Genomic DNA, 21,568 nt, shown 5'->3' with positions numbered 1-21,568 from the left:
CTTCGGCAGGGTAGCGTGTGGTCTGCTTCGGCAGTGGTGTGATTGATCTGCTCGTGCTGAGGCAGGAGTGTCGTAGCGTAATATCTGTAGGCCCAGGCAGTAACCGCTATTGACACCTCGAGGTATGGCAGCGGAGCGCCCAAGAGAGCATCCAAGTAAGACTCAAATGTAGTGAATGGTGTGCGAGCACCCAAGTCAGTCTCGCATGGGACGGGTGCCTGTGTGAGCGATAATGAGCGAGTACGTTTAGTACTGCCATCCCCCAGAAGTAGTACTGGGAGGTAGTTCCTGGGGGAAACGATGGTGGAGCCCAAGGGAGTTTAGTCGGTATTACCGGTATGGTCGAGTCCGACACTCCAGTACACTTCCGTGTGGTAGTTTGGCAACTACAATGCACGTGTACTGGGTTAGTGTGTAAATGCATTCTCCCTTGTAAAAAAAAAAAAAATGGTAACATTTACAATCTTATTATTCAGAATCAATTAAACTCATCTGAATGTCGAAGGGTCATTAAATTCGATGAACACGATTCCTGTCGTTAAAAATAGTAAGGATATCCGCCGTTCACGTGCAACTCAGTTACTTATCCCATGCAATCCAATCCAAGACATGCAACTGTGTCATCAAACTCTGCTGCTAATGACAATGATTATCACTAATCATTACTGTTACCACCACCGTCTCTTTCCATTACAACTTCACGACTTTGCACTACCTGGTGCTTGCTGCCACGAGAGAGAGAAGGGAAAACTTTTTCCCCGAATCAAGCAAAATGCCAATTTCTGGGTTATCTTCGCGTCGTAAACCGATGACGGCTAATAATTAATTCATGACGGTGTGCTGTGGATTCTCCAGCCGTCTGGTTCGTTAAGTAGGAATCTGCCACACCATGGTAAAGCTGCCTAATTGAAAGCAAAACGAAGCGTAATTAGGTATTGACTGCCAATATTTTTGCTCAATCATACTATCCGGATAATCGTTTGAGGGGAACGTAGGCTATCAACATCAATTTTGACACAGGATGTATATTCATCACAAATTTGCTATTCTACACAATTGTTTTCTGTCCGGTGAAAGGATCATGCTCCCTATCTGTTCGATTGCCACTGATTTGCTTCATGACGTTGTGCATTTACAGGCCGAGGCGGACGAAGAGGGTCTCAAGCATAGAACAGATTATGTTTGGGTTGAGAATGACAGTGCAGATATGTTTTAAGCAGAGGAATCTGTTGATCCTTTTTGAAAGTCATTCATCTCAGTTATAATGTTCGCTTGTAACGATTGATACTGACTGAGATTGATGAAGTTTAGCATAAACAATCAGGTCCATTCGATATTGCCAAACATGTTTGAGGGGCTTAGAAAAAAGATATTTTAGTTACAAGATAAAGATTGTCGCTGTCGTTACTGTCCAGAACATCTTTTGCTGGCGATGATAGGGTGCTAAATGTTAGTGAAGGAAAAATACATACGATTTGACAGTTCGGTACCCAACATGTTTCGGACAGCAGAACAAAGGGAACCGAAGCGACAATCTTTATATTGTAACTAAAATATCTTTTGCTTAGAAGCAAAGCGATGGCAGTGGCATTCTGATTACGAAAAAGCTAAAAAAAAATTCTAAATAATATTTTTTTTTAGTTTTTGGGCTTATGACGATACTTTAATATAAATTATGCATTATTATCTACAAATGTGATCATTCGTAGTAAATAATTAAATATGCTTCTGATCCCCTTATTTACAGGGTATTTTCATAATCGTTATGTTCAATAAAAAATACTTTCCGTTTCACTCCCGATTTTAGTTGCTACATTCATTCATTTATTTAGTTTACATATAGACAGATAACACTGAATCAACAATTTGACGCCACAATACTCGGTTCGAGGCCGCATCTCTCCATCTTAGTTGCTACATAGTTAGGATTAAAATAATACTATAAAATATCATCCCATACATTTAACATTTTTCAATATTCTTTATCATAATCTGCAAATTGTAATTAAAAAAAAAGTCTCAAGCCATATCGGTTTTGGGACTGTCGAGCAACCCAATGACAGTGCTGTTTAGCACAGCTCAAATCAACTCTACATGTCACTATCTTAGTTACAGCAGCACTACTGGTCCAGATATTTTGACATGATCAAGTGACCTTTACTCGCTTGACCGAAAGGTTCGCAAACGTTACAACAAATCGTAAAAAGCTCTTCATGAAACAACATGGATTACGTCTTTTTTGCATTCCTAATGTACATTCTCCGTGAAACACCTCGATACCACTCGGACGGAGTGAAGCCGTTTACTGTTAATGCAGGTTGGAAGATGAACAACGCAAGTTTCGCTAATAGAATTAAAGTTTCTCAATGAATTCCATGCTTTGCGGTGCTGTGGGTATGTTTCAATCAACTCTGCCTAGTGGAGGTGCCAACGGTTTTCAGCCCTCAAATTGTTTGATATTTTAGACCACTGGCCACTGGGGCTCATGGTAAGAAAATTGAAACAACTGTAACTAATGATTTTATTATGCTTGAGAGTCTTTTTTTTGCTGCTGTTAATGTTCAGGTTGTTTTGTATCCACTTTATTTTATGCATGTGACTAGCAAGCGGCCGCAGATAGATTTAATTTGAGATGCTTCATGCTGCATCGGTATGTGCAACATTGCAATATAATATCCATATATGCTTGACTAAGATAGAGCATTTTTCAATGAATTAGTTCCAAGTTAAAAAAAAAGTTTGGTGCAATAAATATCAATAAATCACAAATCGTATCGGACATCATTCTACCATATAACTGAGGATATCCAACAACAAAGTCAAGTCAAGTACGGGACACTGAAGACGACCTTACTGTTGAGGTCGAAATACGTATCTGTCAAGGTGCAATTAAGTGGTGGAATTAAATGGGAAGGTACAAACTCGTCTTATTACAAGCTGAAGTAATGTTGGATATGATGGATTTTTAATTTTTGGTTAATCTTTTATTGGTGTTGGTATCGACTAGGATCAAGTTGGAAGAACACATCGAAATACGCATTCTTCATCAACAATTGTACTGATCAAGGTTGTGTCTGCCTTTTGCTATTGGAAAAATGTGAAGAATGTGTGTAGCCGCCGGACATTCTAAATACTCACGTTTGTCTAACGTGAACGTGCACTATACCCATGTGGAAGTTTTGGCATGACAAATGGGTTGTGAGTGACTCAACTATGCGTCCAATTTGAGAATCTCGGGCTCATTCAGTAGCAGCTAAGTAGCGAAGGCCGACGCAGGTCCTTCGTAGCTTAATTGGTTAAAAGCACCAGTCTGGCGTACTGAGGGTCGTGGGTTCGAGTCCCATCGAAGGAAGGTAGTTACCTCCAATACATTTTCCAAATATAATCTCCCACTTAAATGTACATATTCACATCTGAGTTTTCAGAACGTTGTAAAATAATATCGGGTGGTCCAATACTCGAAAAATAGGCAATTAACTTTGATTGAACGGCAATTTATTGTTTACATACGCAAGAGTATTTATTGTGCTATGCAACGTATTCAAATCGCTATTTTTAACGAAGGAGAACAAAAGATAACCAAGTTACGATTTTTCAAATGGATCATTTAACTTAGCCATGAGTTTTTAGGTGCTGAGTTGCGTGCGTTTCAACTCACGCATGATTTGAATCGTCCTTGAGTTTTGAGATTTTGAGGTCGTAGAGCAAAATCGTTCAAAAAGGTCTCTTATATTATAGTTTTCTTATCCTCAGATGCATTCAATCCAATCTACGAGAATTCAAAGTGGTTGAAACAGTGACCCATTCTCACCCCCATTTGACCCATTGTCACCCCCGACGACGGTAGTTATTTTCAATCTCTTGCATTGTTTCGACATATGCTTAATGAATACCACGATCTGTTTCACTAATATTGCCGATTACTTCTACATTGACCTTTCTAATTTATTCACACTTTATTTGCATGAAAAAACTATCGAATATTTGGTTAAAATGTATTACAAAAATTTACTAAAATCATACCACGTTTTTAGTTACCGCTGCAATAATACTGCGTGGCTGTCACTGAGTATAGTACCTGCAATAAAAGAAATAGATCTAATTAGTATCAAATCCCTTAAAATTTGGTAAATGTTGATTTGCTAAATATGATATCATAGAAGAGGTGGCTTGTTCAAACTACTATGTTTCCGAATTAAAATTTCTCAATAATCATTTAAACTTATCAAGCTGAGTATAGTTCTCATAATGTGAGAATTTTTGTCATAAAAGTTGTTTGTACGAAATGAAATCTTAAGTTAGAATAAGCTTAAAGAAGAGTTCTTTTATTTTTAGTTGAATAAGCGCTCTATCAGCTTCCAATGTTTGCTGGGCGGGTACCTTTTCGAAATTCAATTCACGATATCTGAATAATTTTTCATAGCAAGACATTGAAACTCTGTCAGATCCACAATAATGACGATTAAAATCGATTGTAGGGGTTAACGGAAGTTTTGATCAAGGAGGGGTGGAGGAAGGGATTCCGACTTCTTTTTACCCTTTGAATGGCCAGCAGGGTACCCGGGTACCCACGAAACTGAAATATTTGTATCATTTGTCAACCGTTTTTAAACAGTTTTGGACTCATTCGATTCCGAATTTTCTTCTTTATCGTGCTGCTGTTGGGATGGATCGGTCCAGTCACGTTGACGTCCGGGGAATCCGGATTTCCAGGGACATGTCCTGATTCGGTAATGCTGACCTTGGATTTCGGTATCAAACTTCTTGAAATTTCCACAGCAGGTTGATGTTATGATTACATTGGGCGCAGAACAGGTTCCCAAGGGGGTCGAGAGAGGTCATAAGCATTTTCCAATGGAACCCCAACAATATGGGTATCGAACTTCTAGTAATTAGGGCCACCAGGTGTGCTGACCTCAGAGATTCCGTTCCAGGACGAGTTCCCCGTGGGGAAGCATATGGGTATCATTTATTTAGTTTATTTTCTCAGACTAAGGCTGGAGTGGCCTGTGCAGTACCCCTAGCAGCACACATGTTCCTCATTGGTTTCTGCAACTGATATTTGAAAGGTCCTCCGGGAGGTTTTCCGGAGCATCCGGAGCAGTGTCCATGTTTTGAATAGCAATATGAGGACAACATTATTTTCAAGGACCACCCATTGATCCCGGAAGACCAGCAAGTGGTCATGCGGAAGCTCCGCATAATCCAAAGAAGTTGCTGATTCCGAAAAATTGTCTTACTAAGCTGCTACTTTTTAGAAATCGAGTCAAAAAAATTATTTAGCTCTTTTTTAGTGGAACGTTTTCACTGTCATAAGACGAGTTTAGTACAATTCCATTGAATTCCACCTTATACTTATTACCAAAAGTAATATAAGGACTTTTACATATACGACCTCAACTGCAAGACCGTCTTCAGTGTCTCGTACTTGTCTCGACTCAAGTACGAGTCGACACTGAAGACGACCTTACAGTTGAGATCGAAATACGTATATGTAAAAGTAATACTTTTGGTTCTGAAACATCCGGAGAAATGGTTAGTTGAACAAGTTTGTCGTTTGAAGCTACGATTTTTACAAATCGATTGTTGACGTAATGTGAGAGCAAAATCAATGCATAGAATACTCATCAATTTCGGATCAATGGCCCTCCCGAAGTTTCAGAACATCCGGAAAAGTGGAAAATTGTAAAATTTCGTCCTAGAAAACCACGACTTTAAAGATCCCTTATTGTAGCATTGTGAGAGCAAAATACGTATCAAGTGGTTCTGGGAAGCTCCGGAACACCCGGATAGTGAGCAAATCGGAAATCGTTCTAGACTGATGTGACTTTTTATACACCACTTTCTCTAGCAACGTGAGAGTCAAAGTCTAGCAAATGGTTCTCCAGAAACTCCGGAACATCCAGAGTAAAAGAAAACATTTGAAATTCGTCCTCAAAAATTAGCGATTGGTTCACAAAGTAATTTTTGTATCAAAATGAGAGCAACATCTTTGCAAAAACCATCCATTGACCACGGAAAGAACTCTGGAGCATCTGGAAATGTAATGAATTCTAGAAATTCACCCTAGAAACTTTTTTTTAACGTATCAGGTATCAGAACGTCGGCTCAAGAGGAAGGTTCCCCTCAATTTGGGAGATTTGTGCCATCGCCTTCACTGGCCTTTCTCATAATTTACCTGACGGAAAAGGAAGTGAAAAGGAGAAAGGAAGAAGAAGTTAAGTTGGAAAGGAGAATGGAACAGGTTTCTGGAGAAGGAGGATACAATCAATAATACATACATACGATGCATTTTGTAAAATGCAATGAAACGCGAAGCATAAAATATACTGGATAAGTCACACAATGCAAATGCATATAGACAAACACAAAGTACGTTGTAAAAAAACGCATGATGCGAACCCATATAGGTGACAATTTGTTAAAAACTTAGTAGAGCACATATTCCTAACCCCACTTTTATTTAACCTCAAGTTGAGATTGAACAAGAGTAGCCGAAACCGAACGTCAAAGACGAAACACAGAGTGCACTGTGGAAAACGCATAATGCGAATCCTTATTGGTGAGAATTTGTTGAAAAACTAAGTAAAAACATATTCATAACCCCACCCTTATTTAACTTCAAGTTGAGATTAAACAAGAGTAGCCGAAGCCGAACGTCAAAGACGAAACACAGAGTACATTGTGAAAAACGCATAATGCGAATCCATATAGGTAACAAACACAAAGTACATTGTAAGGGGCTGTCCACAAACCACGTAGACCGAAATTTCACTTTTTCAAACCCCCCCGTCCCCCCTAGTAGACTTTCGTAGACTTTTCAAAACCCCTCCCTCCCCCCATGGTGTCTACGTAGACTTTACCAAATTTTACAAAACATCATATATGATTGGAAAATATGGAAATCAACAACGTTTTAAGCAATTCAGCTATTCAATTCCATTTCCATGTAAACATTACAACAAAATTCGAATTTCAAACTTAACAAAATCACAATGAACTAAATCCAACAAAACAAAAATCAAATTGAAACGAAATCAAATTTAATGCTCTGTTCATAACTCCTAAAATCAAATCTTAAAGCCAATTAATTTAATTACTGTTGAATTCAATTCCTCCTAAAGGTGTGCCACCACCATCGCCAACATTTTTGCATCGGCGCGCCACTGATAAAATCTGTCACGCATCTGACCTATAATTCTCAACGCCGGTTCAAAATTGTAAAAACCGTGAATTGTAAGAATTTAGAAAAAGGTGAAATTTCGAGAATGTCAAGTCTACATTCCAATAAGTTTTGCGTCGAAATTTCGTAAAATTCCCATTTGATAACCTTGAAATACTCCAAAGAACTCTCCGTGATAATTCCGATGCTTTTCTTGAAAATTCCATGCAATATCCCGCTGAATAATCATCTGCTGAATAAATCCCAAGATTTTTCTTTTAAATTCCAAAAGTTTCCCCGTTAAAAAACGCGGGTAATTTTCCGTGAAAATTTAGAATTTTTTCCCGAGGTAATTTTTAGTTTAAACGGACATTCCGAAATATTTCCCGTGGAAATTCCTACGATATTTTTTAATTTCTCTTGCAAATTTGGAGCAATTTCTTGAGGAAATTTAAATAAATCTTATGAGCATTCCAAAAAATATTTTCTGAATAATTTTCGGTGGAAATTATGGAGAATTTTCAGTTGAAATCAGGTGAACTTCTCGTAAAAAAATCGAATAAATTTTCATGAAAATTTGAAAGGCGTTTTTACAAAAATTGCATTTTTTTTGTGGAAACTCAAACTGTTTTTGGTGGGAAATTCAAATAATTTCTCGTGGAAGTTTTCAACAATTTATTTAGAAATTTCGAAAATTTTCCAACGATAATTCCAAAGAATTTGCATTAGAACTGCCGAAGAAATTTACGAAGGAGAATTTTGCTTATATTTGCAATGAATTCCTCGCAAATATTCCGAAGAATTTCCAAAATTAAGCAAAAAATTTCGGGGACTTCCCAGAAAATCTCCAGTGAATATTCTGAAGGGTTTCTCGCGGAAATTTCAGAGAATTCCCATTACAAGATCCAAAGAATATCATTTAGTTATTCCAAAGGCTTTTGTTTTTTTTTGGATATTCCAAAATGCTTCCTTTTTAAATTCCAAACAAATCTGTTGAAGTACAACATAATTTCAATAGTTTTCAAAGAAGTTCCTGCCGAAACGAAATTCTAGTAGAATCTGCAGTAAGTGAAGATTTTGAAAAAAAAAATCGAAAGTTTTTATAGAATACTTTGGAGAAGCTTCCTGCTCAACACAGAAGAATTTCCTGGTGTGAAATCCATGATAGTTTTAAGCCGTAGCTCAGACTTTTACTTTAGCGAAAATTATTAAAAAAATTAAATTAATAAATTAAATAAAATTAAATTATTAAATCATTAATTTTTTAAGGAGAAACGCAAGAGATTATTTGGTAAAGTTTTGCAAAAAAAACGGAACATCCTAAACAAATCAAACAAGTGAACTTCACACGAAGCTGCTGTATAAATCGCTTAAAAAAATCAAATCAAAAAGTCTACGTCAGTCTTGTAAAATGTCATCTGCATGTCATTTGACTAATTTGTTCATAACTTTCTTCAGAAGCAAAATTTACTGCATAATTTTAGATGTACGCAAAACGCTTGAGTAGTGCTATATTTTTGTCCAAGGGTACATTGCTCTAAATATAACATATGAGGCTAGAGAGTAAAATCTCTCCAAAATGTCACGTGTCATTTGAATGACATTTTGCCTCCCACGCCCCAGATTACATATTTACAGCAATGTCTTGTAAGACAAAGTTGTAGCCACATTTAAGCGCTATAAGTTCGTCGTGCTTGATAGTTGATAGCTAACCACTGAAAAAAAATCTGGGAAAATTATACAAACGAATGCAAATGACATTTTACAACACTGGTCTACGTAGACTTTTGGTATACCCCCCCGTCCCCCTTCGTAGACTATCGTAGACTTTTTCGAAACCCCTCCCCCCTCTCAAAAGTCTACGTGGTTTATGGACAGCCCCTAAAAACAACGCATGATGCGAATCCATATAGGTGACAATTTGTTGAAAACTATGTAAAACACATATTCATAACCCCCTCTTATTTAACCTCACGTTGAGATTGAATAAGAGTAGCCGATTATCTCGGAGAAACAAAAAGTCAACTACGTCATAGCTCCGGTTAGCGCAGCGAGGGCTAAATACTGTCAAGGGGGCCCTGGTGCTTCACAGGTTCCGTTTGCGATTAGGTTCTTATTAGACCCCCCTAGCCATTCATTCGTAGGCACGGTAAGCATAAAGCCGCATCACACCGAGAATTAGGGGTCACCTGTATGGTGGACTTTTACCACTGGAACAGGCAATCCGTATTGTTATTCTTAGCCAGATAACCAGCTGCCGACACCACACGGCTATCTAGGCTTTTCGTGGATAGAAGTTGACATTGACTTTACGTCAACTCTCAATGAGGCCGAAGGCCTTCTAGTAAAGTAATTTTTGTATCAAAATGAGAGCAACATCTTTGCAAAAACCATCCATTGACCCCGGGAAGCCACTAAGTGGTGCTTCAGAAACTCTGGAACATCTGGAAATGTAATAAATTCTAGAAATCCACCCAAGAAACTTTTTTTTAACGCAGTAGAAACCTGTGAGATTTTTTAAAAATATATTGAAATAGGAACGAAAAATCCACCGAGTGAGGGGGAAAAACTTTTGGCCGAACTTCTGGAGAAATTCCTGAAGGAACTTCCGGAAGAATTCCTGGAGGAACTTCCTGAAGAAATCCAGAGGAATTCCTGGAAGAACTCCCGGAGAAATTTTTGGAGGAACTCCGGGAGGAATTTTTAGAGGAACATGCTGAGGAATTCCTGGAGGAACTTCCGGGAGAATCCCTGGAATAACTTCCGGAGGAATTCATGAAGATACTCCCGGAGGAGTTCTTGGAAAATCTTCAGAAGGAATTCTTGGAGGAATCTGACGGAGGAATTTTTGGAGGAATTCCTGGAGGAACTCCCGGGGAATTCTTGGAGGAACTTCCAGAGGAATTCCTGGAAGAACCCCCTGAGGAATTCCTGGAGGAACTTCTGGAGGAATTCTTGGAGGAGCACACGGAGGAATTCTTGGAGGAACTCGAGGAAGAAATCCTGGAGGAACTTCTGGAAGAACTACCGGTGGAATTCCTGGAGGAACTCCTGAAGGAATTCCTGGAGGAAATCCTGGTGGAACTTCCGGAGGAATTCGTGGAGGAACTTAGGGAGCAAAATATACCATAAGACTACCATTCTTCACTGTAATGCAAGAAAATGTCATGTCTGTCGAAAATCTTGACGTCATGGAAGGAGTTGGAGCCGATCGTCTTCCTCCTATGTTTTCTAGAACATATGCAGAACCATTGAAGTTACATGTTAGCCTTGTCTACAGTTATTCACTTTGAGAAACGAAACTTGCTGAAATTTGGAAAACAGCATCTGTAACTCCTATTCACAAATCAGGCATTATTCGCCTGTTTATCGCGGATAATTATCGCAAAGTTTCTTTCTTTGCTGCTAGGTCACAGTTTGACACAGCGAGGGTAGCAGCAACTAATGAAGAGGCAGCGAGGGTCACGATACACGGAAGAAAAAAAGTACCCAAAATTGAGTATTTTTAAACTTACTTTTGAGTTATTTTTTCTCTTCTCTTTCATCCACTCTTTCTTTTGTTGTCAAAAACAAAAGAGCCAAACAATCCAACGACGCCAGTTCAAAACGGGAAGCCAATTTTGAGTTTTATTACCTGAGGTCGAAATTGAGTGAATTAAACTTACATTTGGGTACATAAATTTTCCGTTGGGTACTTTTTTACAATGGGTGTAAAGGCAAACTACTTCGACCCTACTTACTCAATTTTGGCTTCCCGTACGGATGTTCGAGGTTGGGTGAATTAAACTCACTATTGGGTAGTTTATTCCTTCCGTGTAGAGGAGCTACTGACGCACAATGGCGGCAACCCGGACAAAAGCTCATTTTTTTACGTTCGTTTCGCGAAGCTCGTATTTTTTTAATTTCACGCATATGTTAAATAAACTGATTTAAAAATTTGATTATTGTAGCATGTGAGTTTAAATTTTGGTGGCTTGTTGAAGCTAATGATGTTAAGCATCTCCCGAACAAATATGTATGGCAAAAGAAAATTTGAATAAACTTTTTTCGGGAAGATTCGGAACGATCTGATATCATGTATTAAAACCTATTTTTTGACTACTTTTCGGTGGTTAGTGTGGTGATTTGCTCCAAATTGCTGAAAATTGACTGTGTCAATGTTGGAATGAGGACGCTGTTAATGCTTCAGACCAGGGTTTGCAGAAATCGCTCTCAATAGATAACGAACAACGATAAAAGAGAGGCAAAAACTGTTTCGAATCATAACAAGCCATGATAACAAATTTATCAAACTTGTATACAAGTGCGAAAAAACAGAATCGGATAGGCAGCCGCCACAGAAAAATGGTGATTTTCGTTTTGTTTTCGCTCCTTTCGTGTTGGTTACTGCACATCTGTGTAGAACAAGTTGAAATGCATCATCAGAGCCAGTGCTCCTCACATTTGGAGCTTTCTAAAAGAAATTTATCATGGGGTATAACATCCCGAATCAGTCCTCTATCATGACAGCTTGCGAAAAAAATTTCTCGTGGTATGCTACATATTGTTTATGTATACAGAGATGATAAGTGAGAGACTTGCTCTTTCTCTTTGAGATTCAATCCCTGCTTCAGACCTTAAGTGAAGACCAGGATAATGTGGTCTTCGCCTTAAGGCTTGCGCCTGCAGAAGTACTCGAGTAACGTAGTAACATAGTTGGATAACAATTTTGACCTCAAAATGAATTTAGCGTTCCAAAAATAATCTTCGGTGGCAGATACGAGCAACATATTTGGTTTTGTCCGGCATTTGTATGGAGGCTCGCCACATATTTTTTAAGGTTTTTTTTTCAACATAGGGTATCTGTTCCATTAACAATAACATGCTCCTATATCAATAACATTCGCAAAACAGACAATTTAGGCTAAATTTGTGTCGTGTTTTGTTGTTATCCGGCGTGCTCACTACTGAAAAAAATCACAAAAATGAGAAAAATTAAAACAATTCGCGCACCAATTCCTTGTTTTCGAATGGTATTGATTTGGGTACATGGTATGAATTCAAGGAGCAGTTCCCCTATATTCATTTACATGAGCTGTAAACTCTATGCAATGCAAATATTCTTATTGGGATTATTAATTCAACCACACGGAAGCAAATGCATCCCTCCTTTTTTTTCCTCGTTTGTCGGGTGAAAATCACTGCGTCCAGATTTTAGGACTATTGTGATATACCCTTTTGCTGTGAAATACGCAAGTTATCTCAGTAACATGTTTGTCACTGACATACCTTGGTGTCGACTGAACTCAAGACCATCTATTATTGATGAATAGAGATCCTGAGTTACAGTATGTGACTCCCCCATTCTGGCGAGACTAGCTTTATGAAGCCAACCACGTCCTTGGGGGATAAGATCCATATGTCAGCAGGCCCTAAAAAGGGCTTGCTGAGAACTTTGAACCTACGTTGGGTGAGTGCACTGCAATAGCAGAGGATGTGTTCTGATGTTTCTCTCTCCTCGTCACAGAAGCGGCAATTTGAGGTTTGGATTGCTCCGATCTTTTGTAGATGGTATCTGCAGGGGCAGTGTCCAGTTATTAGACCGGTGTAGATGTTGAGATCCCTTTGTTGAGACCTAATTGTTGTTGGGTTTTCTTGGGGTTAATCGTTACGAGCCTTTTGGATTGGCTCGTATGGGGAAGTGCATTCCAGTTTGATGTGATTTGACTGACCATATATTTGTTCAGTTCCATTTTTACAGAGCAGTCTGAGATCCTGCAGAAGGGCTCAGGGCCAATGAACCTTTCATTAGATCCATTCCTGGCTACTCATCAGCAATCTCGTTTCCCTCTAGACCCGTATGTCCTGGGATCCAATATAGGTAGACTCGATTGCGTATGGATAAGTTTTTCAAAGCCAGAATGCATTCCCACACTAGCTTTGAGTTACAAGTGTAGTTATTAAGCGACTTAAGTGCCGCTTGGCTGTCAGAGAAAATACATATTTTTGCAAATCTATACTTTCTCCTCAGGCATAAAAACACGCATTCTAATATTGCATATATTTCCGCTTGAAATACTGTTGGCCACTGTCCTAAGTGGACAGAAATTTTTGTTGTAGGGCCATAGATTCCGGATCCTGTCAGATTATTCATTTTCGAACCATCTGTGAAGAAATTTATAGAGCCTGTTGGAACGCTGGGTCCACCTCCTTCCCACTCCTGGCGGGAAGGAATGAACACATCGTAAGGTAAGTCATAATTGACTACCGTTTCCATCCAGTCACTACAAATTCCTATTGCGGGATTTATGGCAAATTCATTTAATATGCTGAGGTGACCCGTAAGGTCTCCCGACAGCAGTGTTTTTGTTCTCTTTAACCTTAGAGCACTTTTTTCCGCTTCCAGCTTTATGAATTGATCTAACCGGGGCAGGTGAAGCATTGCGTCTAGGGCCAAAGTGGGTGTACTACGAACTGCACCAGTGATGGCTATGCAAGCGGTGCGTTGGATTTTGTTGAGCTTAGCCCTTGCAGCAGCCTCATTAGTTTTAGGCCACCAGACAAGGGAAGCGTAAGTTGTCCTGGGACGGAGCTTTGCGTCGAGTATGACACCTAGATATTTTACTTCACTTGAATAAACTAATTGTGTTTGATTCAAGAAAAGGGGTTTCAGTTGTACCTTTCTCCGTTTGGTGAAAGGGATAATGGAAGTTTTTGTAGGATTTATGCCTAGTTGATCCTTTTGACACCAGGAAAAAGTGTGATTTAGGGCAGATTGCATTCTTTCCACGATAACACTTTCGTATTTGCCTCGTACAATAATGACAACGTCATCAGCATATCCAACCACTTCGAAGCCTCTTCTCTCTAAGCTGTCTAGAAGCTCATCCACCACCAGTGACCACAACAAAGGAGAAAGCACTCCGCCTTGCGGACACCCCCTTGTTGCTTTAACAGTGATGTATGAACCGCTAAGCTCAGAGGAGATTTTCCGATTAGGTAGCATAGCATGTACCCAGGTAACAATGCATCGGTCGAATTTTCTCCTCAACATAGACGAATAAGAAGCGTTATCGAATGCGCCCTCAATATCAAGAAATGCTACAAGAGCAATTTCTTTTGCATTAAGTGTTTTTTCGATTTTTTGAACTACCGTATGTAGTGCCGAGATCGTAGATTTTCCACTTTGATAAGCGAATTGGTTTTTTGACAAAGGCATTGCTTTCATAAATTTGTGATTTATGTACTCGCATAGTACCTTTTCCATAATTTTGAGCATTACAGAGGATAAACTTATCGGCCTGAATGCTTTGGGGTTGGTTTTATCTCTCTTGCCTGCCTTCGGAATGAAGACAGGGTGGAACCAGTGTTTTCTCCTCTTTTTGGATCAACGCTGGGAATATTCCATCCATGCCAGGAGACTTTAATGGCTCGAAAGATCTCACAGCCCTCTCAACCCTGGCCCGAGTGAAAGCTTCCTTTGCAACCTTTATTGCGTCTTTTTTAGATCCAGAAACCCATGATTGGATCTCTTGTGGATCTGAGACAGCAATTCCAGTGCCTTGGTCGCCGATGCACGACTCAGGGATTGAATCAGGGAAGTGGATCTTTAACAATTCGCTCAGTGTATCGCTAGGCTCTACAGTGAGCGAACCATCCGTCTTTCGGAGGCCACCCACACCATTGGAGTGGTCTTTTGAAAGAGTTTTTTGGAGTCTGGCCACTACGGGTGTATTCTCTATGCTTTCACACATTAGAATCCACGATTTCCGTTTGGCTGACCTTATTTCTTTGTTGTAGTTCGTCAGGGCCTTTCTGTATAGGCTCCAATCGCCGGTTCGCTTAGCACGGTTGAACTCCCTACGCGCAGTTTTCCTAAGCTTCTCAAGAGTTTTATTCCACCATGGAACGTCTCTACTCGAACTAGTTGATTTAGTTGGACAGCTCTCTTGGTAGGCGTTAAGGATTTTGTTTTTAATGGATTTGGACGCATCTTCCAATTGTGTTATGGACTTGATGTGACTTTCTATGATGTACTCTTCGGATCGTAGGATAGCTGAGTAGGATTCCCAATCAGTTTTCTTAGGATCTTTAAACGTTTTTTCCATCGTTAGACCCCCTTCCCATTCGAAGATGATGTGTTTATGGTCTGACATTGATATTTCTTCAGAAACATGCCAGTTTTTTATTTTATCAGAGATAGACCGACTACATAGAGTCAAGTCCAAAACTTCCTGACGGATGGAGTTTTCAAACTTGGGCTTGTCACCAACATTACAAATGTCAATGTTCTTGGAAAAGAGAAACTGTAACAGGTACTCACCTCTGGTGTTTATATTGGTACTTCCCCATACGGTGTGATGTGCATTTGCGTCGCACCCTATGACGAAGGGGATGTCGTGTCGGTGGCTGTAGGCTACGAGCGCAGCTATTTCTGAAGGAGGGATTTCGTCCACGTCACCTGGGAAGTATGCCGAGACCACCAAGATCTCTCTACTCTCTCTGGCGGAAGGTACCTCCATCCTGACCGCTACGATGTCGATGTGGAATACCTTGTATTCTGGATTTATTGACCCATGGCTCTTGAATGAGGGCCACGGTTAAATTCTCTTTGGTGAACCTCCGACAGAGCACACCCGTGGCGCTCTCAGCATGGTGGAGGTTCACTTGCAGAACTTTAGTCGCCATTTCCGGGGTTCCCGCTTTTTTCCGGACGACGACTGTCCGGCTTTGGATGTTGCGGATCATCAGGATGTCGTTTGATGTTACAGTTTGGGTTTTCTCTCTTCCCTGTAGCAACCTGGCCCGCCAGTTTCGCCTCTGTGGTCAAACTGTCGCTTTTTGCACCCCCTTTGCCCTGTTTAGATACCTTTGGTTTGGTACCACTAGAGCAGGGGGTCGCATGTAAGCTTCGAGCTTTTCCTTTAGAGGCGGACAGACTAGCCTTTATGGTGCTTTTGGGGTGAGATTTACTAACCTCGTCCGAACCGGAGGCTTCCTCAGATTTCTCTTGGGTCGGCCTTCCAGTTAGCCGAACCTCGCCCGAACAGGAGGCCTCCTCAGATTGCTCTTGGGTCGGCCTTCCAGTCGGATTGGCGGTAGCGGCAGTCGGTTGATCTGTAATCTTCCTTAGTTGGATTTCACCAAATCGGTAGTTGAGGGTGTATTTGGACTTCTTCAACTTTTCCATCGACGCACCCTCTACTGTGAAGATCCATTCAACATGAATATCTTTCAGAATGGATCGTTTCACAATACGCCAATTAGTTGTTGTGATGTCATTTTGGCTTTCTATGAGAGCCTTTATTCGGTCGTCATCATAGCTGGAGCTTTGTGGGAAGAATGCTCGGATCATCTCTGGACGTGGAATCGCCGCTTCGTCCATTTCCATCAGCTCTGCACCTTCCCAGGGTTTCATGGATGGGGATATTCTCTTTAACCACTCAGCAGTCTCTTGATCCTTACAGATTAGAACCATGTAACCGGACTTGTAGATGAGGTTGTTGAATTTGGGTTTTATTGGCTCGTTTCGCTGTTGAACTACTCTGAGCAGGAGTGTTTCTTGTAGAAGGTCTAGCTGGGCTGTAGTGAGTTGGACGGTGGGAAAGTCTTTGGGTATTATCCCGACCTTCACGCTTTTGGCCATATCACTGTAGCTGATACCAGCTGTTTTCCTCATGGGTGGGTTTTGTTGTGCAGACACGTTTTTCTGAGGCGCGCGGTTTGAGGACTGTTGGGCACGCTCTCTCGGATCCAGATGGTGCTTCACCCTTTTTTGTTTGGGGTCCTCTGTGGCGGATTTGTCTAGGTCGTTTCTCGAGCGTTTTGAGGAAGTGGGCTCGCTCGCATACCCACAGGCATGAATAAAAAATCATTAAATCATGAATCAGGTCAGTTCATGAAACCATGATTATAATTCATGATTTTAGGAACATTATTCATGGTTCTAGGCAATCATCACAGTCGATAGTATGCACAACCGGTTATACTTCAAACACTCCATTCCCATGAAGTAAGAACGGATGAGAGGTAGCACGCCGGACTCTTGCTCAGTGTACTCGAGTTCAAATCCCCTGTTGAACTTTATTTTATTCTGTCGATCTTAACAACCAAATTGAAACGCATTGGTTGCGTTACGCGAAAATAAATCATGAAATCATGATTTATGTTCATGGTGTATTTTCATAGCATGAAAACACGACGGATTCATGGAATCATAAATTATTTTCTCATTTCTGGGAACGGTTTTTTACCCGTGCACATTACAACAAAATCAGCATTTGACGTTTGAAGCTTTTTCAGCAGATTTATAAGAGGTTTATTGATAGCAATAAGAGCGCCAATAAAACTCTACATTTCGTCATGCTATAAGAATTAAATAAATCCAACAGATGTTGAATTTGATACTTGTGATCGCTATGGAAGATGGTTGTCGATAATGAACAGAAGTTCAAGCTATCAACATCGCTTGCGGAGAGCGCATACCCGCAGAAAGTGATGTCACAGCTGGTTACTGAAGAGCTCCCGATGTCGAGGCGGGTGATAAATGGCTCAACAAATTGGTTTTCGGAGTAAGCTAGATCCATTGCCGGTAACTAGTCCAAGCAGATCGTCGCGCGCCGTCGATTACAGGGAGCTTGAAACGCAAGGGAACTCTCTGTCGGGATAGGATAGATCCGCCTCTGAGGACTAATCAAGTAGTCCGCCATTAAGTGTGCTATCAAGTCAATGCGATTTTGGGTCATCGGAACCCGATGGCACTCGTCCGGTCTCCCGTTGTACGAAGAGCCTACCATACAAAGAAGTACCAAAAGTTAGTTCCGGGAGGAACAAGGCTGAAGCCCAAGGTGTTTTCAGTGGTTATTACATGTCAGTATGAGTCCTATACTTCAGTGCCCAAAAGTGTGAGACGGGTGCTGTGCTAGTGCATAAAAGCATTCCACCTTAAAGAGAGAAAAAACACGTTGTACAATCCATATTTGGCTTAACAATCTCATAATGAATAAGCCTGAAATAATACTAATGAATATGATTCGTGCATAAAACGATTTTTCTTCAAGTATAAATGCAGAGTAAGATTGATACGTATTTCAGATTTATGTTCTGTACAAATCCCACTCCGTACATCTACTCTAAAAAACATCTCCTTTTACGCAAAACCAAAATGCGGAATAAATCCTACCTCATCAGGCGGATTGTCTAACAATCTGCCATAGACACACCATCCGCAATTCCTCGTCGAATCAAAAGACAATCCCAGCCCCATTGATGATGACTATTACATACCTACGATGATGACAAGAATGATGAAGGTGATACGGTGGCAGTCCAGCGAACGTGTAAAGCCGTCAGTTGTCATCGGTAGATTTTATCGCCCCATCGTGGATGGATTGTGCGCCGATGATGGTCCAACCATAATGTGGAGTGGATGTTGGTTGACCGCATCATCCGTGTCGTAATTTGAGAGTGGACATACCCAAGAGTGACAAGTGCTTTCGCAGCTCTGCTCGATGAGCAAGTGCTGGGTTTTGTGCTAAAATGATTTTCCCAGCTGTTGGTCGGATTCAGTAACAGAAAAATTTATTGCGCTTCGTATTATGAGGAAGGCGTGAGAAAATATGCACACTGAGGCCGTAGTTCAAGGGCTTTGACATGCTTGGCACCGTAATGAACTCTTTGGATATAAGAATAATTGAGATTATTAATAAGCGCGGAATTGAATGTTGGAATACAGCGTGGAAATTCTTTATAAAGACTCTAAAGAGCTAGAGGCGAGTAAGATTTATTCAAACTCAAAACAAGCTTTTTCTGTTTCAACTGCTAATGGATTTATTCTGAGCAGCTGCCAACTCAATGTTTGTGAGTAGTATAATCTTGCAAACAGAAGCCGTTCGTGTATTGCTACAGCCCTCCCAGTCCGCTAAATCACCGCGGCAACTTATGTAATGCTGGACCATGCCAACGGTCATTATTCCAAAAAGTTCCACCTGAAAAAAGAACATTGAACGCGCCAAAGGTTGAGCATAAATTTAGCGAAATTGAAATTTTACGACAACCGCACGCCAGCCAAGGCTTTTTCTTTACGATCTCCTAAGCGCCTTTTCGCCAGATCGGCTCTGCCGTAGGTTGGTTAGAAATCAGAATCAATGGGAAAAGGAAAGGTAAGAAAAATAGGTTTATGTGGGTTAGCGAACCGCGAGCCAAGGCGCGTGATCTTGTTTCGGTGAACCCCTCCCAATCGCAATGAGGTCGATGATGAGGGCGACGAGACGACGCGATGATGGTGCGGTAGGTGCGGTCACGCGACACGGTGGCAATATATCTTGGATCAGATTCCGTGGTTGGGCCGCCCGCAGAAGTGGTCCGTGGTTTGTTTCTCCGCAATGGCGAATGAATTCTACAGCTTTTTCTTTCGCATGTTTTCTGTTTGTGCAAGTCGGATGCTAATACACCATTGATTGTAACCTGTTTTCTGGGTGGCTGGCTGCCTGTCGACAGCTTCGGTGCTCGCCTGAAGCAATTATGTGGCAACTGATAATAAATCTGCCAACACACCCAAAGAATGCGGTTCCCCATTCAGCCCCAGCTCTAATGAGAAGTTTAGATTATGGTCTGAAGTTTGTGCACCATCAAAAGAAAATCTAGCACGGACAACTTCCTTCCCCATCTCACAGTCTAGTGTCACTAATCAAATATTAATATCACTGCAATGTGATTCTAAATCCAACCTACCTAAGCATCCTGCGACGGAAAGACTCCCGTCTGGATGGATCAAGTCAAGTATGAAGTAGGGTAAGCAAGGACACGTGCCATTTAATTACCAACCGCATCTCAGTGGAAGGGTTCCGCTTTCAATTTTAATATTTGTCATTTAACTTGAGTGCTTCTATTATGCCCGGTTCCATTGCCACGCCACCACAGAGGAGGAAGAACTCAAACAATTTAACTCCAATCCCCGGTGAAACCCCTTTCCAAGCAAAGGAACGATAAAACCGGGTAATTTGTGTGAAACGCCATACAGCACCAGTGGCCCCGTTGTTGTTTCTAGTGTGTTGGGCGGTATGCGATAGAGTTGTTTAGAGTTATGATAATGGTCCTAGACGGAGGGGTTCCAGGGCGATGAAGTACTTATCGCTCATACATCCAGCATAAAAATAATGGCATATCACTTTTATGTTTCTATTTCAAAAAATAACTCAATGCCTCAAATAAATATGAAACCATTTGTCGAATCTCGTAAAACATAACGTAAATAACACCTTCTCATCGTAGTTTAACGGAAAAATTATGAAACTTATTTATAATTTCATAACAAATCAATGCAGCAGATATGAACAAAAAAAATCGAAACTACACAAGTTCAATAGATTTGCAAACTTTGCTTCTTAGCATATCCATGCCGAATCAGTATTTCTAATCTAACAGTTTCGGGTCGTACAATAAAAACTAATTATGGGGGGGAGGGGCTCTGCCATTTTCTTACGTTAATAAATCAAAAATTATTTGTATGGGAAAAATCTTACATGGGGGGAGAGGGTTTGAAAAACCTAGAAAAATTTTTACGTAATATATTCCAAAACTTTGCCTAATAGGTCATTGCTGTAATTTTGAAAATGGCGGCATGAAAGCCGAATTAAAGTCCAATTACATCAAGGACAAGTATCCCGGAAACCAAAACAAAATGCACTCGCGTTTTCAAGAGCAACCCTTACAAAACATAATCCACGCACAAATGTCATTCTTATTACTCCACGCATACTACGACGCAGCAAAGCTGGAATAATAAAAATGACAAATGCGCGTGGCTTAATAAAAAATCCGAATTGTGAATAACTTTTGAAAAAAGTTATTAGCAAATTAGTAATAGCAATCCATTGACATTTTTTGACATTTCCTCACTGGTTCCGATAGAAATAATCACGCTAAACGTGTCAACGCTTTACCGACAGCAGACTTATAGGAGTATTTTTCGACTAAACATTATTCAAAGAACTTTGTTAGGTTACCATCTTATTTTTATTCGACCTTTCATTTGGTAGAGTTATGCTTCTATGAACGTTCTTCTTCTTATTGGCATTACATCCCCACACTGGGACAGAGCCGTCTCGCAGCTTAGTGTTCATAAAGCACTTCCACAGTTATTAATTGCGAGGTTTCTAAGCCAGGTTACCATTTTTGCATTCGTATATCATGAGGCTAGCACGATGATACATTCATGCCCAGGAAGGTCGAGAAAATTTCCAATCCGAAAATTGCGTAGACCGGCACCGGGAATCGAACCTAGCCACCCTCAGCATGGTCTTGCTTTGTAGCAACGCGTCTTACCGCACGGCTAAGGAGGGCCTATGAGCGTTACGGTGCCAAAACCAAAGTTTTCTTTCATTCTTGTTGAAAGTCTGATATTATGCTGCCCATACACGCTTAGAA

General features: G+C 40.5%; 1 protein-coding gene and 1 non-coding gene across 2 annotated transcripts in view; one reads left to right on the top strand and one right to left on the bottom strand.

Annotated features, from left to right (window-relative positions):
- LOC134219247 (histone-lysine N-methyltransferase, H3 lysine-79 specific) overlaps positions 1–21,568 on the bottom strand; it is a 442,335-nt gene that overhangs the window by 125,678 nt on the left and 295,089 nt on the right. The window lies entirely within an intron of this gene.
- Trnaa-ggc (transfer RNA alanine (anticodon GGC)) lies at positions 3,278–3,352 on the top strand. Its single transcript has one exon. It is a non-coding gene; the product is annotated as a tRNA-Ala (tRNA).

Source organism: Armigeres subalbatus, chromosome 3, assembly GCF_024139115.2.
Source record: "Armigeres subalbatus isolate Guangzhou_Male chromosome 3, GZ_Asu_2, whole genome shotgun sequence".
Taxonomy (NCBI): Eukaryota; Metazoa; Arthropoda; class Insecta; order Diptera; family Culicidae; genus Armigeres; species Armigeres subalbatus.
Note: the sequence above shows the minus strand (reverse complement) of the source record. Positions and strands in the feature narration are given on the sequence as shown.